Source organism: Mus pahari, chromosome 1 (genome assembly GCF_900095145.1).
Source record: "Mus pahari chromosome 1, PAHARI_EIJ_v1.1, whole genome shotgun sequence".
Taxonomy (NCBI): domain Eukaryota; kingdom Metazoa; phylum Chordata; class Mammalia; order Rodentia; family Muridae; genus Mus; species Mus pahari.
Genome location: NC_034590.1, coordinates 45,587,820 through 45,608,156, shown reverse-complemented (window position 1 = coordinate 45,608,156; position 20,337 = coordinate 45,587,820). Strand labels below are relative to the sequence as shown.

The 20,337-nt window shown below is 44.3% G+C and overlaps 1 long non-coding RNA gene across 1 annotated transcript; it reads right to left on the bottom strand.

Annotated features, from left to right (window-relative positions):
* Positions 1-10,476: 10,476 nt before the first annotated feature.
* LOC110316912 lies at positions 10,477-19,935 on the bottom strand. The gene is made up of 4 exons (XR_002380287.1): positions 19,828-19,935; positions 18,859-19,005; positions 11,621-11,745; positions 10,477-10,822 (listed from the first exon to the last, which is right to left on the bottom strand). It is a non-coding gene; the product is annotated as an uncharacterized LOC110316912 (long non-coding RNA).
* Positions 19,936-20,337: the final 402 nt, after the last annotated feature.

The window sequence follows — 20,337 nt, the reverse complement described above, 5'->3', positions numbered from 1 at the left end:
AGACAAGATTGTACAGACATTAGAAACTTCCGGAACTAGGCCTAGGTTAACAGACAGAAGCCGTAAGCCTCAGAGACTACAACTGAATCAGGCGAATAAAAGATGCTTTTACATGTAGATCAGAGACTGAAGGAAAAGCCATCCAGAGACTGTCCCACCTGGGGATCCATCCCATATACAGTTACCAAACCCAGACACTATTGTGGATGCCAACAAGTGCATGCTGACAGGAGCCTGATATAGCTGTCTCCTGAGAGGCCCTGCCAGAGCCTTACAAATACAGAAGTGGATGCTTGCAGCCAACAATTGGACTGAACGCAGGGAGTCCCCAATGAAGGAGTTAGAGAAAGGACTGAGAAGCTGAAGGGGTTTGCAACCCCATAAGAAGAACAACAACATCAACCAACCAGACACCCCCATAGCTCCCAGGGACAAAGCCATCAACAAAGGAGTCCACATGACTCCAACTGCATATGTAGCAGAGGATGGCCTTGTCAGGCATCAATGGGAAGAGAGGTCCTGCCCCATTATAAGGAAAACAAGGGCAGGGATGTGGGAGTGGGTAGGTAAGTGGAGGAACACCCTCATAAAAGCAGGGGGAGGGAAGATCAAATAGGGGGTTTCGAGGAGGTGGGGAAACTGGGAAAGGGGCTAACATTTGAAATGTAAATAAAGAAATAGATAGATAGATAGATAGATAGATAGATAGATAGATAGATAGATAGATAGATATGAAGAAATAACTAAAATTAAAAAAGAAGTTCTATACCCAACCCAAACCACATGGCAGGAGGCTGGAGTTATCTTCTGTGTGGTCTGCCAACCCAGGACTTCATGGCACTGACACTGAGCTGGGAGTCACCTCAGGTCCTTTGAGCTTGCCAGCTGAAGTGCCAAGAAGGGAGCTTTGTCTGTACTGTCTGTAAGATATGACTTGGAAACGAGAATTTCTACTATTTGCACAATAACAAATCCCACCATGTGCTGTCAAAGAGGTCTGTCATGCAAGGGACCATTGATAAGATTCACAGCCTATCACTCATCAGAAAGCAGGAGGGTGTTATAATATTCAACATGCTGAAAGAAAGGAAAAATGCCATCATGGGAGACCTCTGTGTCCAGAGGCTTCACCCTTGCTATGTCAGCTGCATTTCTCATCCTTGTGACACAGTACTTAACAGAAGCAACTCTAGGAATAAGGATTGATTTGGGCTCATCCAGTGAGAGGATAAAGTCTATTATGCAGGAAATGCATGGTTAATTCATGGTATCGAGAGCTGGGACTGAGATGTCTCGTAGCTCGGTGGACCAGAAAGCAGAGACTCACTTTCCAGCACTCAGGTGGGAAGCGGAGCCAGTCTATACCCCATAGGATCTGACTCCAGCAACCCACTTCTTTCAATAAGACTCCGCCTCCTAACATCTCCTGAAACGGCATCACCAGCTAGGGAACAAACATTCAGACACATGCGTCTAAGGGGAAGTTTTACTTCCAAACCACAACAACCATGAAACAGAGATTAAGTATTTACAGATTAAACAGAATCTGAAGGAGTCTGCTACTGGTAGAGAATTGTTCCGTCTGAACTTGAAAGAACACTAGATGGTTGCTCAAAGCCACAGACATAAACAACACCAAGAAAGGTAACTATTCCTACACAGATAAATGAGAGTTGGTGCGATTCTGAGATTAAAAAGTCCTCTTTTTTTATAACATTAATTCAAAGGCAAATGTGAAACTAGTAATAGAGTTTATATATAGTACACAATGTAAAAAAGATGAATTGTGTGTTCTGGAAAGAGCTCAGCAGCTCATCATTTGCTCTTACAAAGGACCTAAGTTTGGTTTCCAGCACTCATGTGGAGGTCCAGTTCCAGAGGGACCTAATACCCTCATTTAACCTCCACAGGCATGAGACATGTATGTTGTACCCGTGGGTGTGGGTGTGGGTGTGGGTGTGGGTGTGGGTGTGGGTGTGCGCACACGAGTGCTCTCTCTCGTTCAAAACTTGCTGGGTCAGCTTGAGACAAACAGTAGTCATCTGAGGGGAGTGACACTGGATTGGAAAAATCCTTCCATAAGATCAGGCTGTGCTCCCAGGAGCATAGGTCTAAGTTTGACCTGCAGCTCTGTCATTGCAGTTTAGGTGCAGCGTGAGAGGCTGCTACTGGGACAGTGGCAGGAGCTATAGACCAGGCTGCCAGGAATGCTGATGGCTTAGAACTGTTGTCATGGGCAGGGCTTAGAACACCTAGAATGCCAGAGCCGGGATCTCTTCAGGAAAGTGCCAGTTTAGAAGTTCTGAGAAACTGGTTGTATAGGCCCTCCAAGAATAGAAACTGGTCCCCTTATGGGTCTGTAATCTCGGTCATGTAGGAGGTGGGCTAGCACAGGCTTCTAAAAAACAACCATGTAGTACAAGTTGGGAAGAGCAACTATCTTGGTCAATTTTATTTTTATGTTTATTAGTTTTGTTGTACTTGGACATGATCAGTCATCTGACATGTTATGGTTTCGATTTTGCTTTATTCTGAGTTTTTTATTTAATTTCCTAAAAGCTAAATAAATGCCATTTTACTTTTTAAAATAACTCAGCCGGTACGCAAGCCTGTAGGGCATTTTCTTGAGTAGTGACAGATGCGGGAGGTCCCAGCCTGTTGTGGGTGGTGCAGTCCCTGGGCTGGTGGCTGGTTCTGTAAGAAAGCAGGCTAAGCAAGCCATGAAGAGCAAGCCAGTAAGCAGCATCCCTCCATGGCCTCTACATCAGCTCCTGCCTCTAGGTTCCTGCCTTGCCTGAATTCCTGTCCTGCTTTCCTTCAGTGATGGACTAGAGTGTGGAAGTGGAAGTCCAATAAACCCTTTCCTCCCCAACTTGCTTTTGGTCATGGTGTTTCATCACAGCAATTATAATCCTAAGACACATGCATTCACATAAAGTAAATAAATCCTTTTTAAAAGATGAATTGTGTGATGGTAATAACATCAATAATGAGATGAAGTACAGGATCTAAGTTTTGTACACTTGTAATGGGTATACCAAAGGTATATGGGTATTAATTCAACTAGCTGTTTATAAGGGTGACATGTTAACTAGAACTCGCACGTTTGTCATGCTTGTTATTGTGACAGACACTTGAGGAAATCAGCCTAAAGCGTTACAATGTTACTGTGGTCCATGACTTCAGAGGCGTCAGTCCATGTTCCAGAGGTGAGATAGATGGGCACGACAGAGGAAATCCACTCACTCAGTGGCAGCCAAGAAGCAGAGAGGATCAGAACAGGGTCAGAGACAGGACATACTCCTTGACAGCATGCCTGGAGTGACCTACTTTTTCCAACAGAGCCTGCCTGCTTGTATCTCACTAAACATAATGAATCCAGTAATGAAGTTGAACCAATCACCTTGTTTCTCAGCTGGGAGCCAAGCCTATGACACATGAGCCTTCTAAGTCATGCTTTACACTCTGCCCCATCCCCCAAACGGCTCATGGCCATCTCATAACACAAAATGCATTCAGTCCGTCCCCAAGAGTCTCCATAGACTTAACTGTTGTGACATTTCTCAAAAGTTCAAATTAAAGCCACCTCTAAAACTCAGGCCAAACTCTTAAGCTATGGACCAGGGTAAAAAATCAAGAAGAAAATTATATACTTTCAAATACAGCAATGAATTTGAATATATGTATAATATGCATGAATACATATACATTCTAAAAAGGTGAAACAGGAAAACATCAAGGAAGAATGGCACAAAACACAGCCCAGCAAATACTACGTACTGTAGCTCCAGATCCAGTGTCTGGAAATGTAGTGTTGTGATGTTAGCATCAGTAGACATAGAAACCCTGTGGCCTTCAGGCCACATGAAGCCCCTCTCCGGCTCTCTCTGCTCACTGCCAGGAGCCTTCCTCAGCATCTGCTGCTTCAAGCCCAAGTGGAGGTGTCTGGGAGGGAGACTCCGTTTTAGACATGGCTTCTCCCTTGCAGCTTCCGCCTCACCATCTCTAACTGCTCATGGGAATCTGATCCTGGCTGGAATTGCCTGGCTTCCCAGGACTTCCTTTGAAGTCCGAGTGGACAGCATTAACTCTTGCATGAGCATGTTTAGAAAGTCAGCATCATGTAGAAGATGCCAAGGTCGGCCACCAGCTAAAAAGCAACAACCAGGATCCCCTGAATGTGCAGTGGCCTCAGAGAGTCTGAATGGATGAGAGCATAGGGGGAAACCTTCCCTAGGGAACCCTGTGACAGTCGAGCATCCTGACCCTTCATGCTTGGGAAAAGGAGTTCCTTCCTCAACACAGTTGCCTGGAAGGTTAGCTGATGACCCTCTGTGATTAGCTTGGTTTACTTTGGGGCTAGTTTCTTCAGGAGGCCACTGTGCATGCTGGGAGTCAGTCAGTGTATGATGCTGGTCCTTCCACAGCTTAGACTCGCAGGTCCAGGTGTCAAGAGGTTTACTAACCTTTATTCCATGGATGTGCTAGAAGAAACATTTTCTTCCTATGCATTCCTGGCCTAAAGGTCTAAGTGCCAGAGGAGAAATGCTTCCACCAGAAAATGTAGTTATTCTATTCAACTGGAAATCTACAAGTCTAGCTGGTCACTTTGGGGGTCCTTGCACCACTGAATCAACAGGCAAAGAAGGAAATGACTGTTTGTTGTAGGTGGCTAAGCCTGATTATCAAGGGAAAGTTTGGCTCTGTTCCATACAGATGAGAGACACAGTATGAACGTAAATGGCGTGATTATTACCATGCCCTCTGATTTAGGTCAACAGAAAACCGCCATAACCCAACTTATACGTAACTGTTAATGCCCTGGTTCCCCAAGAAATGAATGTTCAGGTCACTCCACTGAGTAATAACCACAAGCAACTGATGTGCTTGCTGAAGAAGGCAAAGGAAATGAGGGATATATTACAAATCTCATGTACTTCTTACAGAGTGAAGACCTTACCCATCATGAGTATTTCCTATTGTTACTCAATGTTTACATGGATGGTATACAAAATGTTTGTTTTCTTCACTCGGCCCCTTGTCATGTATTATAAAAATCTCTGACTTTATGACATAGCAGTTAAGTTATATAACATCAAAGAGGAAACACCAGCCGAGTACTCTGCATTCTTTACTGAAAGAAAGGGGTAGTGTGACCAGGACAGGGAGGCAGGAAGGTGACATTATTCTTGTGCTTATTTGGAGATGGTGACCTAATGAGATGCACAAGGATTCCAAGTCAACAGGGAATGATTCATTTGAAATGACAAATGGCCATCATGCCTGTTTTGGTTACTTTCCTATTGCTGTGGTAACACCATGACAAAGGCAACTTGTTGAGGGGTTTTGAGGGGCTTATGGATCCAGAGGGTAAGAGGCTACTACACTATCAGCATCACGATAGGGAGGTGTGGCAGCAAGCAGGCATGGCGGCAGGAACAGCTAAGGGCTCACATCTCCAACCACAAGCCAGAGGCATGAGAGCACAGTGCTAGGCTTTGAACCGCCAAAGCCCATCCCCAGTGACGCACTTCCTTCAGGAAGGCCACCTCCTAAACTTAAACAACTGGGTACCCAGTATGCTAACATCTGAGCCTACACCTATGTGGGCATTCTCATTTGAATCTCCATGGTGCCTGTATATTCATCAGATGGTATCTTAAATATTCTGTGAGAGTGGAGGGTTTTATTGAGGTATTTTTCTTTCTTAATGTTTAAATGTATGGATTTTCCTTTTACCTTTTCCTTCTGACAAGTATTGGGTTTCATTATAGAGTCTTTATTGATATGCACTATTGTGCTTTGTTCTCATTTATTCCCCTTTCCTATCCCCCCTCTATGCCCCTCCCCACCTCTATCTGATTCCCTCCCCCCCCCCAGGTAGTCCCAATTCCTGTATTTTTAATACATGTATTCCACTACCCTTTATATTTCCTACCCAGGCTATGCTCATTATATGACACAGTCCCCTTCTGCTATCTGCAGATCAAGACATAGAACTCTCAGCTCCTTCTGCAGCTCATAGCTTCCTGGATACTACTATGCTTCCTGCCATGATGATAATGGACTGAACCTTTGAAACTGTAAGCCAGCCCCAATTAAATCTGTTCCTTTAAGAATTGCCTTGGGCGCTGGGGGGCGGGGGGGGCGCACGCCTTTAATCCCAGCACTTGGGAGGCAGAGGCAGGTGGATTTCTAAGTTTGAGGCCAGCCTGGTCTACAGAGTGAGTTCCAGGAAAGCCAGGGCTACGCAGAGAAACCCTGTCTCGAAAAAACAAACAAACAAACAAAAAGAACAAGAATTTCCTTGGGCATGTTGTCTCTTCCCAGCAATAAAACCCTAGCTAAGATAGAAGTTGGTACCAGGAACTGAGGCTTTGCTGTGATAGGCCTGATTATACCTTTGCTTGGAAGAATGTAGATCTGGGAGGTTTCAATTAGGAAAAGTAGTGGAATGCTGTAAATGGGGCTTAATGGGCCATACTAGTAGAAAGATGAAAGACAATGGTGCTGAGGGGTATTTGAACTGGGGGACCTGGCTCAGGAGGTTTCAGTGGAGAAGAATGTTAGTATGTGGCCTAAAGACTGTTCTAGTGATGTTTTGGCAAATAATTTGGCTGCTTTTTGCCCTTATCTGAAGAGCTTGCCTGGGGTTGGAGTTTTGGATTAATTTTACTGGCAAAGGAAAACTCAAAATAGCCTAGTATAGATTCTGTCATGTGGTAACTAATGTTCACTCTTACAGTGCTTTGATAGGAAGGAGCAAGCTGAGCAAGAAAAAGTACAATGCATATGGTTCAAGGATTAAAGGGGTATCAGGAAGTGGAATGGAGCTAAATCCTGTGTTCAAGGAGGTAAACCAATTAAAAATATCACATGAAATTAAGGAAGTGATGACCTCAGGGCAAGATCCCACCTATCTAAGCTTCCATCCTGTGAAAAAGAATTAGCAAATGGCCGGGCATGGTGGCGCATGCCTTTAATCCCAGCACTTGAAGAGGCAGAGACAGGCAGATTTCTGAGTTCGAGGCCAGCCTGGTCTACAGAGTGAGTTCCAGGACAGCCAGGGCTAAACAGAGAAACCCTGTCTCGAAAAACCAAAAAAAAAAAAAAAAAAAAAAAAAAAAGAATTAGCAAATGGTTCAGGTCCAGCTGTGGTGGTACATGCCTTTAATCCCAGCACACAAGAGATGGAGGCATGCAGGTCTGAGTTCAAGGTCAGCCTGATCTACAGAGCAATTTCAGGACAGCCAACCTTAGGCAGTGAAGGAAACTATCAAAAACAGAAAGCTGACAAAACTGTAATTGAATGAGAGGCCATGTTCCAGCTGCAGCAAACAGAACTTGGCAGCTTCATCCACATGTTCTGACTTTAGAGACAAGGATAGAAGAAAGGGGTTATGGAATCTACCCTCCACAACTAAAGCAAGCTGCTGACGCTAGGCATGTAGCAGGGGTCCCTACATGAGGCCCAGAGCCATGGGATACCTGCCAAGGAAAGCTGATAGCAGGGAGTGGAACCAGCCCAAGAGAAAGAAGTGTGTTGTGCTCAACAAAGCTGAAAGGGCTTGGAGATCTGTAGCGCATTTTGGCACCAGGCATGGAGATGCACTGATATTGTCATACCACTCACAACTATAAACTCTTTTAGGACTGCCTTAGCTGTATCCCAAGGGCTGGGGAAAGTTGTGTTCCTTTTCATTGTGCTCTAGAAATTGGAAGTTCTAGAGTTGGAATTCTTAATTTCCTCCCTGATTGTCTTAGTGAGTGATCATTAAAAATGTACTGTTAAGGGCTGGAAAGATGGCTCAGTGGTTAAGAGCACTAACTACTCTTCCAGAGGTCCTGAGTTCAATTCCCATCAACCACATGGTAGCTCACAACCATCTATAATGGGATCTAACGCCCTCTTCTGGTGTGTGTGAAGAGAGCAAAGTATACTCACATAAATAAAATAAATGAATCTTTTTTTAAAAAAAACAATGTACTGTTAAGTCTTCATGTGTTGTGTAGTTTCTATTGTTCTAGATATCATTCCTGGTTTTGCTGCATGATGAGCTGAGAAGATACAAGCAATTCAGTTATTTTGTATCCAGTACATCTTTGTGACTTCAAATGTGGTCTGTTTTAGAAAAGGTTCCATGAACTGCTGAGAGGAATGTTATAATGTATGTAGTGAGGAAATACATGTTTGCTAATTCCTGACCCTACCTCAGGCTAAGACTGAGGTCTGTCTGACCCTCAGGCATGTAAAGTACTTTTGGGAACCTTAAGTCGCTTGCCATTGTTTTGCTTCTATAACCATGAGGTTTTTCTGCTCCTCTCCCTCATCAAACAGTGATACCATGGTAACACAGCTGGGCCCCATTTCTGTAAAAAGTCTTTATCCTGTCATAATTGCCAAGAGCCACCTCAACAGCACCCATGGGGTGTGCCAAACCTGTAGGTTTTGCCTTTATAACCTTCTTTACAGAGTTGGGATGCCTCTTTATACTTACAAAGTAGTGTGTGCCCCCTGGACAGCTCTGTGTAGCTCAGTTAAAAACTTAAAACTCATAAAGAGCTGGTGCTGATCTCCTTATCTGGGGTAAGAACTGCCTAGCTACCACAAATATTACAGACTGAGCAGGTTTCACTTAGAAATACATATACATATACATATATAACAATAAAAAGTAAAATGAAATAAAAAGGTCATGAAACTGAAAGAACAAGGGAAGATATATGGGTGGGTTCGGAAGGAAGTAAGGGAAGGGAGAGATGGAGGAATTACATTATAATGTAAAATGGGGGTGCTGAAGAGATGGCGCAGTGGTTACAGTGCTGGCTGCATTGAAGAGAACTCTTAAAAAGTGCTCAGGAGACTGAAGTGTGGCTCTCCACAACTGATGGCTTCTGGCAAGAGTGAGGATGGGAAAGAACTCAGTTTTCTTTTAGGGGTTGGCCACCGGGAGTCTGACCATGCTCCAGTGAGTCTATGGGCAACATAAATTGGACTTGTGGATTTGGGAGGGATGGGGGGGGGGCTTACAAGGGTAAGGTGGACCTGGGAAGCCTGGGAAGTGAGTATGATCAGGGTACATTACGTAAAATTCCCAAGTAAGCAATAAAACTATTCTGTTGGGAAAAGAAAAGAATACTAGCTGTTCTTCCAGAGGACTGGAGTTTAATTCCAAGCTCCCACATAGCAACTCACAACTGTCTGCAACTCCAGTTCCAGGGCATTGACACCTGCATAGACATACCTAGAGGCAAAACTACCAATGCACATAATATAAAAACAAAACATTTTTTAAATTTTTTTAAAAAAAGAGGTAGGACTGCTTCCTGTAGTGATTAATATCAACTTGACATGGTCTAAGGTCATCAGAGAGATGAGTTTCTGGGTATGTCTGGGAGGGATTAAATAAAAGCAATTGATGTGAGGGGACACGCCCTAAAAGCAGACAGCACCATTCCCTGAGCTGGGGTCCAGGACTGGATGAAAGGGAGGAATCAAGCTAAGTTTACACTATTGTAAACTAGACCGGATTCTCAAACACCTAGGAGAGCAACCTCTGTGCATGCTATGAGAGATTATCTTAATGGATTTACTTAGGTGAGAAGCCTAACTCTAAAAGACATGGTCTTGGAAGAAGAGGTAGCAAGCCGACTGCCTCGAGTTCCTGCCCCCAGGACGTGCCTGTCATAATTACCTGTATCCTTGAAATTCAAGTGGAACTGACCCCTTGCTCTCTTAAGCTATTTCTGTTTAGTAACACAGTAACAGGAAGTAACTGAAACCTTGAGAGTTCATCTGTTTCCTGACTGGACAAAATGTGAGCAGCTGCTACATGGTCTTGCCCTGATGGACGAAAACTGCAGACTGTGAATGAAAAAGATCCTTTCTTATTTTTCACCAGGCTTTTTGTCACAGCACCAAGAAGAGTAACTAATGCCTTCTCTGGGTATCCCCCAACCCTGATATAGCAAGTCTTGTTGGGCTAGGTGCTTCTTCTCCCACTAGGGCCAGACAAGACAGCCAAGTTAGGGAAGCGGGTTCCACAAACAGGCAACAGCTTTAAGGATAGTCCAGTTCCAGTTTTTCTGGTCCTGAATGAAGACCTAGCTGCACATCTGCTACGTGTGTGTGTGTGTGTGTGTGTGTGTGTGTGTGTGTGTGTGCGCGCGCGCGCGCGTGGAACGGGGGGCTGTAGCAGGGACTGCAGAGCTGCCCCTACGTAAATGCTGGGGGTCATGCAGCTGCAGAAGCATCTCCTGCAAGAGGACCTAATTGAGGACTGTCTATGACACCAGCATTCCTGCAGGAGGACCTAACTGAGGACTGCCTGAGAGAGCAAGAATTGCTGGTGCAAATAATACCAGCCAATCATTAACTGCTGTTTAGAATACTTTATTGGGACAATGGGGGCGTGGGTGGACAGTATTGCAGGAGCTTGCAGCAGTGCTCAGAGGAGCTTGCTACAGCATTTCTCACTGCTCCCAGGGGTCTGTCTGTGTCCGTGACTCTATGCCAACTCACCCCCAACCCCCGAGGGCAGGTAGGGGCGGGTTGAGAGCTGTCCAGAGTACCAGCAAAACGGGGCAGCTAGATCCAGCCGCTGTATGCTCTTTTGTTGGTGGTCCAGTCTCTGAGAGCCCCCAAGGGTCCAGGTTAGTTGACTCTGTTGGTCTTCTTATGGAGTTCCTGTCCCCTTCCGGGTCATCAATCCTTCCTCCATAAAAGAGTTCCAAGCTCCACTCAATCTTTGGCTGTGGATTTCTGCATCTGAGTCAACTGCTAGGTGGAGCCTCTCAAAGGACAGTCATGCTAGGCTCCTGTCTGTAATCATAGTATCAGTAGTGTCAGGGACTGTCACTTGCCCAGGGGATGGGTGTCTACTAGTTGGGCCCCTTATTGGTCGACCATTCCCTAAGTCTTCATCCCCAACCCTGCATTTCTTGTAGGCAGGATAAATTTGGGGTTGAAAGTTTTGTGGGTGGGTTAGTGTCCCTATCGTTGCACTGGGATTCCCGCCTTTCTACAGGAGGTGGCCTCTTCAGGTTTCATATCCCCACTGCTGTCTAGCTAAGGTCAGCCCCATTGATTCTTAGGAGCCTCCCCTATCCCAGGTCTCCAATGTGTCCTGGCGATGTTTCCTATCCCCCAGCCCCACCCCCTGCCAGCTGCAGATTTCCATTCTTTCTCATAGCATCTGGCCATCTCTCCCCACACCTGATCCCTCCCCTATTTTCTTTCCATCCCCTCTCCCACCCAGCTCCTGCCCTCCATCAGCCTCCGATAACCATTTTATTTCCCTTTCTTCCGGTCTTCTTTAAAATAAGCCAGGCTTTCCCTCTCTATTTCCATACTCCCTCTGTTGACCCCTTGCTCATGGGAAGCCAGGGTGTGCAAAGCACAATCCAGGTCCTTTCATCTTTGTCCCTGTCCATAGCAACCAAGGGTCTGGGGGTTGCTAGGAACATTATACCATCCCAGTTGCCAGGCCATCTCCATTTGAAACACTGCCAGCATGTCTTATAATGCCCTGACCTTGGGGACAGACCCTATGATAGACTGTACTTAGGATCATCCTGCCCTTTAACCACCAAAGGCTCCAGAGTTGAACCTCCATCCTACCTAAAGAATCAGCTTAGAGTTGTGGGTAAGCAGAGAACGGGGTTCACTGTAGGCTGATACTGAGATGTGGGGACTGGAGGACCATTGTTGAAGAGCAGAGAATGGGGCTCACAGAAGGCTGAGACCTGGAAGGAAGATTGGAGAATTCTTGTAGGAGCACAGAGACTGTGATTCGTAGTAGGCAGAGACCTGTTATGAAGTGAGGTTGGAAAACCACTCACTTCCCTACACTGCCTATCTTAGAGATGCAGGGCATTTCTACCTGTAGAAACATTGAAAGTACTTGCTAAGAATGGTGAGCAGGTCTGTAGTCCAACCACTTGGGAAGCCAAAGCAAGTGGATCAAGAATTTGAGGCCATCTTGGGCTATGTATGGCCAGTCTGAAAAAAAAAAAAAAAACTTTATAAACAAATTAAAGACTCTTTGTTATAACAACCCCTGAAGAATGGCAGCGTTGGCCTGGTAAGACTTATAAGATGTGTAAATGTAACCAGGCTTTGCCTGTGGAAACTGGACCATTTAGAATCTTTGACACTTATAGTCCTATTTATCATGGAGGTCAATTGCCACTCTTCACACTTTCTTTTCAAAAAATTTTTACACATGCTGTCTCCCTGATTGGAGAAAATAACCACGGAGACAGCTCCAACCTTCCTTATTCCCACAGGCTTTAGGTGTTTGGGCTGAAACTAACGCCATGGCTGGCTAGGAAGCCCAAGCCCACAGGCTGAAATGGAGGCCATCTCTGGGTTCTCCCTGTTCTACTGGGATCCCAGGAAAGGAGGAGGGGGTGCAAAGAGGGCTTTAAAAGCAGAAAACAATTCATTTCAGCTTGCATTATTTTATTCCACTACTATATTTTTCTTAATTTGGAGGCCAGAATACAAAGTAGTGGGTTTCCCTTTGGTATACTTTGCTCTAATTTCTGCTTTTTAATGTCGCTTTCCTGGCTTGGGAGAAAATTAGAGTACCAGGGAAAAAGATACCATGGACTCTCTGTGGGTTCTTTCCAGTCATGTTTCACAGACTCTGGACCTAGAAATAACTACTGTTAACTTGGCAAATGTTCTAACATACCAAACATTTGCTGAGCCCATACCACTGGAAAGGAGAGAGACCAGGGGTTGGTGCCAGGTACAGGTCAAAGAACCTGGAGGGCTCCATTCCCTCGTGCTCTCTCTCTTTTTTTTTTTTTTTTAAAAAAAAAAGATTTATGTTCTATATCTGAGTACACTATAGCTGTCTTCAGACACACCAGAATCATCCATCCTCAACACAGACCATTATGTTCCTGGGTGTGCTTTCAGGACAGAAAAACTGAATTTTAAATAAACATATATGATAAAGTCTGTATTGATTAACTACATTTTGAAGTAAATCAGGAGCCATGGGATAGGAGAGCCCCTAGGGAGAAGGGCAGAGAGAGCAGGCAGCATCGGGGAGGAATGGAGCAGGACTGTGCTGGTGGTAAAGGAGGGGAAGGCAGAAAAGAGGGTGTGGCCGCACGGGAAAGGAGAACTAACACTGAAGACCTTTGAGAAAGACATACGGAAGCCTAATACTGTAGAAGCTATCTAAAAATAAACATGTATGTATATATACATACATCATACATACATACATACATACATACATACATACATACATACCCAAAAGAGTTGAAATAAAGTTACTTTATAGGTTGGGAGGCAGACAATACCTCTTTCAGACACCACAGGCTATCCAATAAAAAACTGGACACCAGCTACAGAGTACATCTTTTCCAGTAGTTGGCCAGAAAAAAATCCCATAGAAACTCCCACTAAAAAACAGAGTACTTCCACTCCTCTTGGTGACACCCCTCCCCCTCCCAGAACATGACCGTAAGACCCTCTACTGATGACACCATGCTTAAAAGGACAGAAATTAGAATCCTAACCAGCACATGAGTACCCAGTGCATGCCAGACACTGTTCTACATAGTTTATCTGTTAACTTGGTCTTCATCACTCTACATTATGTTGTTTTTAATAGCTTTGTTTGCAAATTAAAAGTTAAAAATTGTCTGCAAATGAGGAAACCGAGGCCAAAGATCCAACCTACGTTCACATTTAAACATGAAATTCTCAAACCCCAGTAGTGGGCCTGCCTCCACACTCCGTGTATAACAGTACCCCATTTGACCCATTGCTCAAAAAAACAAGGCTCTAAAACCACTTTTTAAAAGCCAGTTCATAGATCTAATGCAGTACTGGTTAATACTGATGGTAATGTGACTAAGCTTTGCAAGTAATGTGGAAACTGATCTAGGACTGGTTCTCAACCTTCCTAGTGCTGAGACTCCTTAGTACAGTCAGCCCCTCGTGCTGTGGTGACCCCTAACCATAAAATTATTTTCCTTACTACTCCATAACTGTAACTTTGCTACAGTTATGAATCATAAAGTAAATATCTGATGTGCACAATTATGTTTATTATTACAAATTGAACATAAAGCATCCTGATTAATCCCCAAACAATATGTGATCATATAAACTATTTCTAATTACAAATAAGCAGAATTTTTGTCTTGAAGCATTGGGTAGCATGGGTAACAAATATAACAGTAAGCTACCTTGCTACATTTTGAAACAGTATGCATAAAAAGCCAACATCACTATGAAGGTGGCAATTGCTTCTTTCTCCCATCAGACATTCTCAGGGCAGTCCTCGCAAGAGCATCTTCCACAACAAATCTACTTCTGTATTTAGACTTGATAACCAGCAAGTTAGAAAACCCTATTTCACAAAGATCTGTTGTTGGAAATGGGAGACGATTGTGCAGTACAGTCAATAGCCCACGAGTGCCAACGCTCGATGCAGAATTGTGTAGCTGGCACTGGAGAGACAATTCAGCTGCATCTGTGTTACTGAACTCCTCTTGTACTGTCTCAGGGGCGTCATCTTCAGCTTTGACTGTGAGCGGGGCTTCTGGATAGTGCCAATGGGGTGACAGGTAGATTTGGAAAATTCAGTGAAATTTTTGTCTGCAGTCATGCTCAAGTGTTCCTATCACAATCCTTTTGTCTGGTTCAATGTCAAGTTCTTCAAAGAAAGCAGGTAAAGTAGGCAACATGTAAATTTTATTTTTGACCCATTTTTTTTCCCCAAAGCTGAAGTTCCATTTGGAATGATCAGATCTTTTCAGACGCTTGTTGCTTTTGGTCCTTGCAGCAATGCATCTAACTCATTCAAGATGGGAAAGGTGTCAACCCAGTAAGCTATTGTCTGCAATTCGCTTTTAATTTACAATTTATCGAAGTTGTGCAATTCACAATTTACCAAAGGGGGCTTTGAATTTCAGTCTCACTTCCTGCTTTAAAACATTGAGTTTTTATCTTCCTCTCAACAACTCCAGCGTGAAACAGCAGGGCTTTGCTTGCTGTGCCCTTCTCATTGCTCAGTTGTGAAGGCAGCCAGCTGCGCTCCCCTTTATAACACTGACAGCACTCACGACACTTGTCACTACTTCTCCTAACTCTCGTGGCAGCGGTCTCCATTGCTGACATTTGTTGATGACTCACATGGTGAGTTCCGATGACATTCGGTGACTCATCCAGTCCCGGACTTCCAAATCCAGATCACCATCCTAACATAGCTGGAGCACCGTACAAAAACCACAGACATGTTTTCCCAAGAGATGTTTATGCTCTTTCGGAAGTGAACCAGCTGTGTCAAATACATCACATGCTGTAGTTGTCTTCTCCAGAGGTTTGCAAAAAGGAACTATCTTTAAAGTTGCCATCACATAAACCATTAACTGAACAGTATGCAGCATCTGTAGACTCATCAGGCTAGATACTGAATCCTGGAGGTGGGGCAGATTTAATTTCCTGGATTGCCTGATCAAGAATATCAACAGGTATGCCATCTTTTCTTCTTTGGACAATCATTAAATAAGGAAACAAATCTAACGATGTCTTTGACTGCTGGTAACAGTAACCCATCAGCAGTGGCATGAGGTTTCATAGCTCTGCTGATTCCGAGTGTCACCAAATATGAAGCTTCAATGGCCGTCATGTTTCTTCAGTGGCACTGGCGGCCAGGTTCAAGGCTGGTGTTCTTGAGACCATCAGCTTCACTTCTAAAGTTGTTGGCATCCTTATCGGCAAAGCCCGATGTTTGCTATCAAAAAGGACATTTTGGTTTGTTTGGCTTCATAGATTTGGCTGATAAAACTGGAGGCCTATCCCAAAAGCTGTTACCTGTCCCTGAATTATGTTCTAGCAGGGCTGCCTTGTCTGGCCTCAGTGGGAGAGGAAGTGCCCTAGACTCCCAAAGACTTGTAGTGCCAGGGTGAGGAGATACTCATGGGGGCCCTACCTGATCAGAAGGGAAGAGGAGAGGGTAGGGGAAGGATTTTGGGAGGGAGTGACCAAGAGGGGCCAGTAAGTGGGATCTAAAGTGAATAAGTAAGTAAATAAATCAACAAATAAAATTTTAAAATTTCTTTTAAAAATACCCAACGAATAACACATTTCAGTTTCTCAAAATTTCTGCTGCAATTCTTGAGGTAAAACCACACTGCAAAAAAAAAAAAAAAATCCGTACTGTGTTTTCTCTTCTTAACATTCTTCTCTACACTATATTGTTGTAAGATGGTTTTATATTAAAAGTAATATAGTTTTAAAAATACAAAAGATACATAGTTCATATGTGAATACATATGTTCACATATATGTTGATAGTACATACATAGTTCAATCAATCAATTAAAGTTTCCTATGATTTACCATTCTCTGTGGCTTTTTTTTTACATACCTGTTAGTATCACACAGAGGCAGTATTCACATCAACCACAGAATAAAGCCAGGCAGTTTTGATGAACACCTTTAATCCCAGCACTTGGGAGGCAGAGGCAGGAGGATTTCTGAGTTTAAGGACAGCCTGGTCTACAGAGTGAGTTCCAGGACAGCCAAGGCTACACAGAGAAACCCCATCTCAAACACAAGACCTATCAGCTTCCAGAATAAGTTCTCATGATACAGATATATTTTTTTTTGCAGAAGTTGATTTTATAGTACATGATTTTACATTTACTCATTTATTACATTTATAATACAGAAGAACGTTAAGAAAACACAGTGAGAATTTTTTTTTTTTGCAGTGTGGTTTTACCTCACATAGTGTCCTTTTACCTCCAATACTGATGCTTTCAACACTGTAGCTGCCCTCTACACGTGTGACTGGCTCCCATAAGCACATTTTGGCACCGAGCCCTTCACATACACCTGAATTTGTTCCGGGTATATAAGATGAGGTTGGCACTCTGATCTTGTCATGCCAGGTCTGAGTATGTATTTATGTCTGCATGTGGGACACTCACCTGGGGACAGAGAAACGGTGTCTCAGTTCCTGTTTCCTAGACCATCAGAAATGTGGTTGGTTTGGGGTTTTGGTTTTTTTTTTACTTGATAGTCTTAGGCAACCCCTGTGAAAGGGGTCAAGACCCACAGGTTGAGAACCTCTGATCTAAAAGACTAGTCAAGTAGACACATTAGGATCCTTTTTAAATCATCTTGTCATATCACATTTTCAAATACTCACTTGACTGTCATCAAACTTCTACACTGTTTAAAAATAACACCTGAATACATAGATACAAGAAACGTCATAGGAACCGAGCTGGTTCTATTGAGGAATATACATGTATATACATACACATACACATTCAAAAACAAAGATGAAGCTACGAATTTGATGTAGAGTGGGGAGGGGTGTGTGGAACTGTTTGGAGGGAGGAAAGTGGAGGAAGAAATGTTGTAATTATAATCTCAAACTTTGAGCCCAACAGTTGGTGAAGAGGTCTGACTTACTACTTTATGGAGGGAGGACCCAGGTTCAGTTCCAAGCACCCACATCATGTGTCTTCAGAGCTGCCTTTAACACCAGCTCCAGGGCATGGGTCCAACTCCCTCTTCTGGCATCCATGGATACCAACACACGTGTGGCACACACATGAAGAAATGCATGTTCATACACATAAAAAGTAAATCATAGAAACAAACAATCAAAACTCAGAAGCCTGGGCCTGGAGAGATGGCTCGGCAGCTGAGAGCACTTGTTCTTGCAGAGGACACAGATTCGATTCCCAATGCCCACATGGTACCTCACAACCACCTTTAATTCCAATTTCAGGGTACCCAACTCTCTTCTAACCTCTGAGGACACCAGACGCACAGGTGATACACACATAGAAAAGCAAAACACTCAAAGATAAAGACAAAGAGAAAATAGAAATCTAACTAGTGGGGTCAAACTCATTCTAGAAATAGTGATAAGGGCTAAATGTGTCGCCCCCAATCCTGTATCTTTAGGCCCAATGTGACAGCTTTTGAAGGTGGGGTCTTCAGAGAGGTAATTAGGTCATGTAGGTAGAGCCCTTATATAGGAGAGCATGCTGGTTCCTGGTCTCAGACTTCCACCCTCCAGAACTATAATGTCTCATTGTTTGTAAGAGGCTCAGTCACTAGTATTCGTTAACAGCAGCTTGAACTGACTAAGACAGATGAATTCAATTCTCCCTACATCCTTGGCTTCCAGTAACTTGATAATGGGCAGTGCTGAGCATTGATGTTTTTCAGCCAAGACTCTCCCACTTGCAGAAACTCCTGGCTCTAAGTGTGTGTGTGTGTGTGTGTGTGTTTTATTCTCCATTCTAGAGTCTGCAGGACTTCCAAATCCTTGGGTTGGAGAGCCTATTCAGTAGGAAAAGTGCTTTCAGTACAAGCATGAGGACCTGAGTTTAGAACTGCAGCACTCAGGTTCAATTAATGAAAAAATAAAGTTAAAGAGCCAGATGTAATGAATGGCATGTGCCTGTAATCCCATCACTGGGAGATGAAGACAGGAAGATCCCAGATGTTCAGTGACCCCACAGTCTGGCCAGTCAGTTAAGCTCTAGGTCAGTGAGAGACCCTGTCTCAGATAAGATGGAGAGAAACTAAGAAAGACATGTGACATCAGCCTTAAAGTTCCAATTTTCATCCTCCTACAGTCAGACACATCGGTCACCCTGGTCTCTCTGCAACACGCAGACTGGGTCTGGCAGAGATGGGCTTCTCAGTCCTGTGGGAACTCCTCCTTCCCCAGGTCCTCAGACATTTAGACCTCTTGGATGGTTTCTCCAAGACACCGCCAATGTCATCCACCAGGACAGGGAGCTTAGAGACTGCCCTGCCTCTCAAAACAAACAAACAAACAAACAAACAAAACCCACCTTTCCTTTTAACTCCTGCTTCTGTCTCCATTTTCGGCAAGTTTTCTTAATCATCCAGTCTGTACATCTCAGAAGCTGCCAGTGGCCACAAGGGAAGAATAAAGACCCATAGTGGGTCATTTTGCCCTTTCTAGCTTAGTCAGATTCCTAAAAGAAAATCACATTTCATTTTATCAGTCCAGGACCTCTCGGGGTGAGAACCCAGCACCCAGGAATGTACCTGTCAGTTGCTGCCCAGCAACTGAGAAAGATGCAGAGAGCATTGGAGCCCAGGTAGCTTGCAGGCTCACACACATCCTGTCTCAGTACATGGCAGCTGGCAGCCCACTCTCCCTTCCCTTCCCCTCCTTTCCCGGTTTCACTTTGCATTACCTGTGAGCCCACTCACCTGTGGAGCCTCCTTGGAGACATCTATGGAAGGGAGGAGAAAGGAGCCTCGGGGGTGGGGCAGCTGCTACTATGCTTTGAAACTGACTACAACTCTGGGCTCAGAGGGAAAAGGTCTCTCCTTTGTGGGGTAGCACCACTCTCGGTCATTACTACCCATGTAGGAGTCATTTCCAAAAGCAACACCCCTTAGGCTGGTTAACCTCCAAGCCTTATTCTTTATCTATAGTGGGTCTCTCCTTAAGAACTTGGCAGCCAAGTTTTCTACCTCTTTCCCATGAAACCTCTCTGTTCACTCACTCATCATCATCATCATCATCATCATCATCATCCTTTCTCTCTCATCCCCTACATGCACTACAACAAGAGTCTAGAACGCTCAATTTCCATTGCTTCAGCATCTTCTCCCAAAGTTTATCCACGCCCATCTTCCTCCAGAGGTCCCTCTGCCCTTTCCAATCCTAAGCTCCTCCTATCTCAGAGGACACTGTGTGAAAGACTTGCCGCATCTTATACAAAAGGAGTCCGTGCCTGGTGACCCCCAATTCCCTGAGACATCAGCCCCTGGAGAGTGGCTCTCACCTGAACGCGGGTGCCTTGAGTCAGCTTTGTTCATCTTTGTGGGGGAGGGGTTCAAGATTCCCTCTGTCACCCGTCAGTTGCTAGGAATGAAAGGAAACTCTGTAGTACTATGCTGAAGTGACTTTTCCATGACTCAACAACATACTGTGGTCCCTTTGTGATGCTCATCCAGGAACCAGGACTGCCTTTCTCCATGACCCCCAAAGGTCTCTCCTCGATGCCTCGTCTCTCTTCAAAGACTGGGTTCATTTCAGAGTTCTCAAGAGTTTACTTTCCTAGCCAAAAGGTCTCGTGTCCTGTCCTTGGCCAGGTTCCATCTTTAGGTGAACCACTGGGCAGCTGAGACAGTAAAGCTGACTTGGAGGGTGGTTAAGTTTCCAAGTAAGATCTGGACACCTCCTTCGGGAATCTGTTACCCCAGATCATGGTTTGCTCTTTCCAAGTGAAAAAATCATGGAGTAAGTCTTCCTGAGTCTTCCCCTCTTGCAGTGACCTTGACTGAAGACTTCT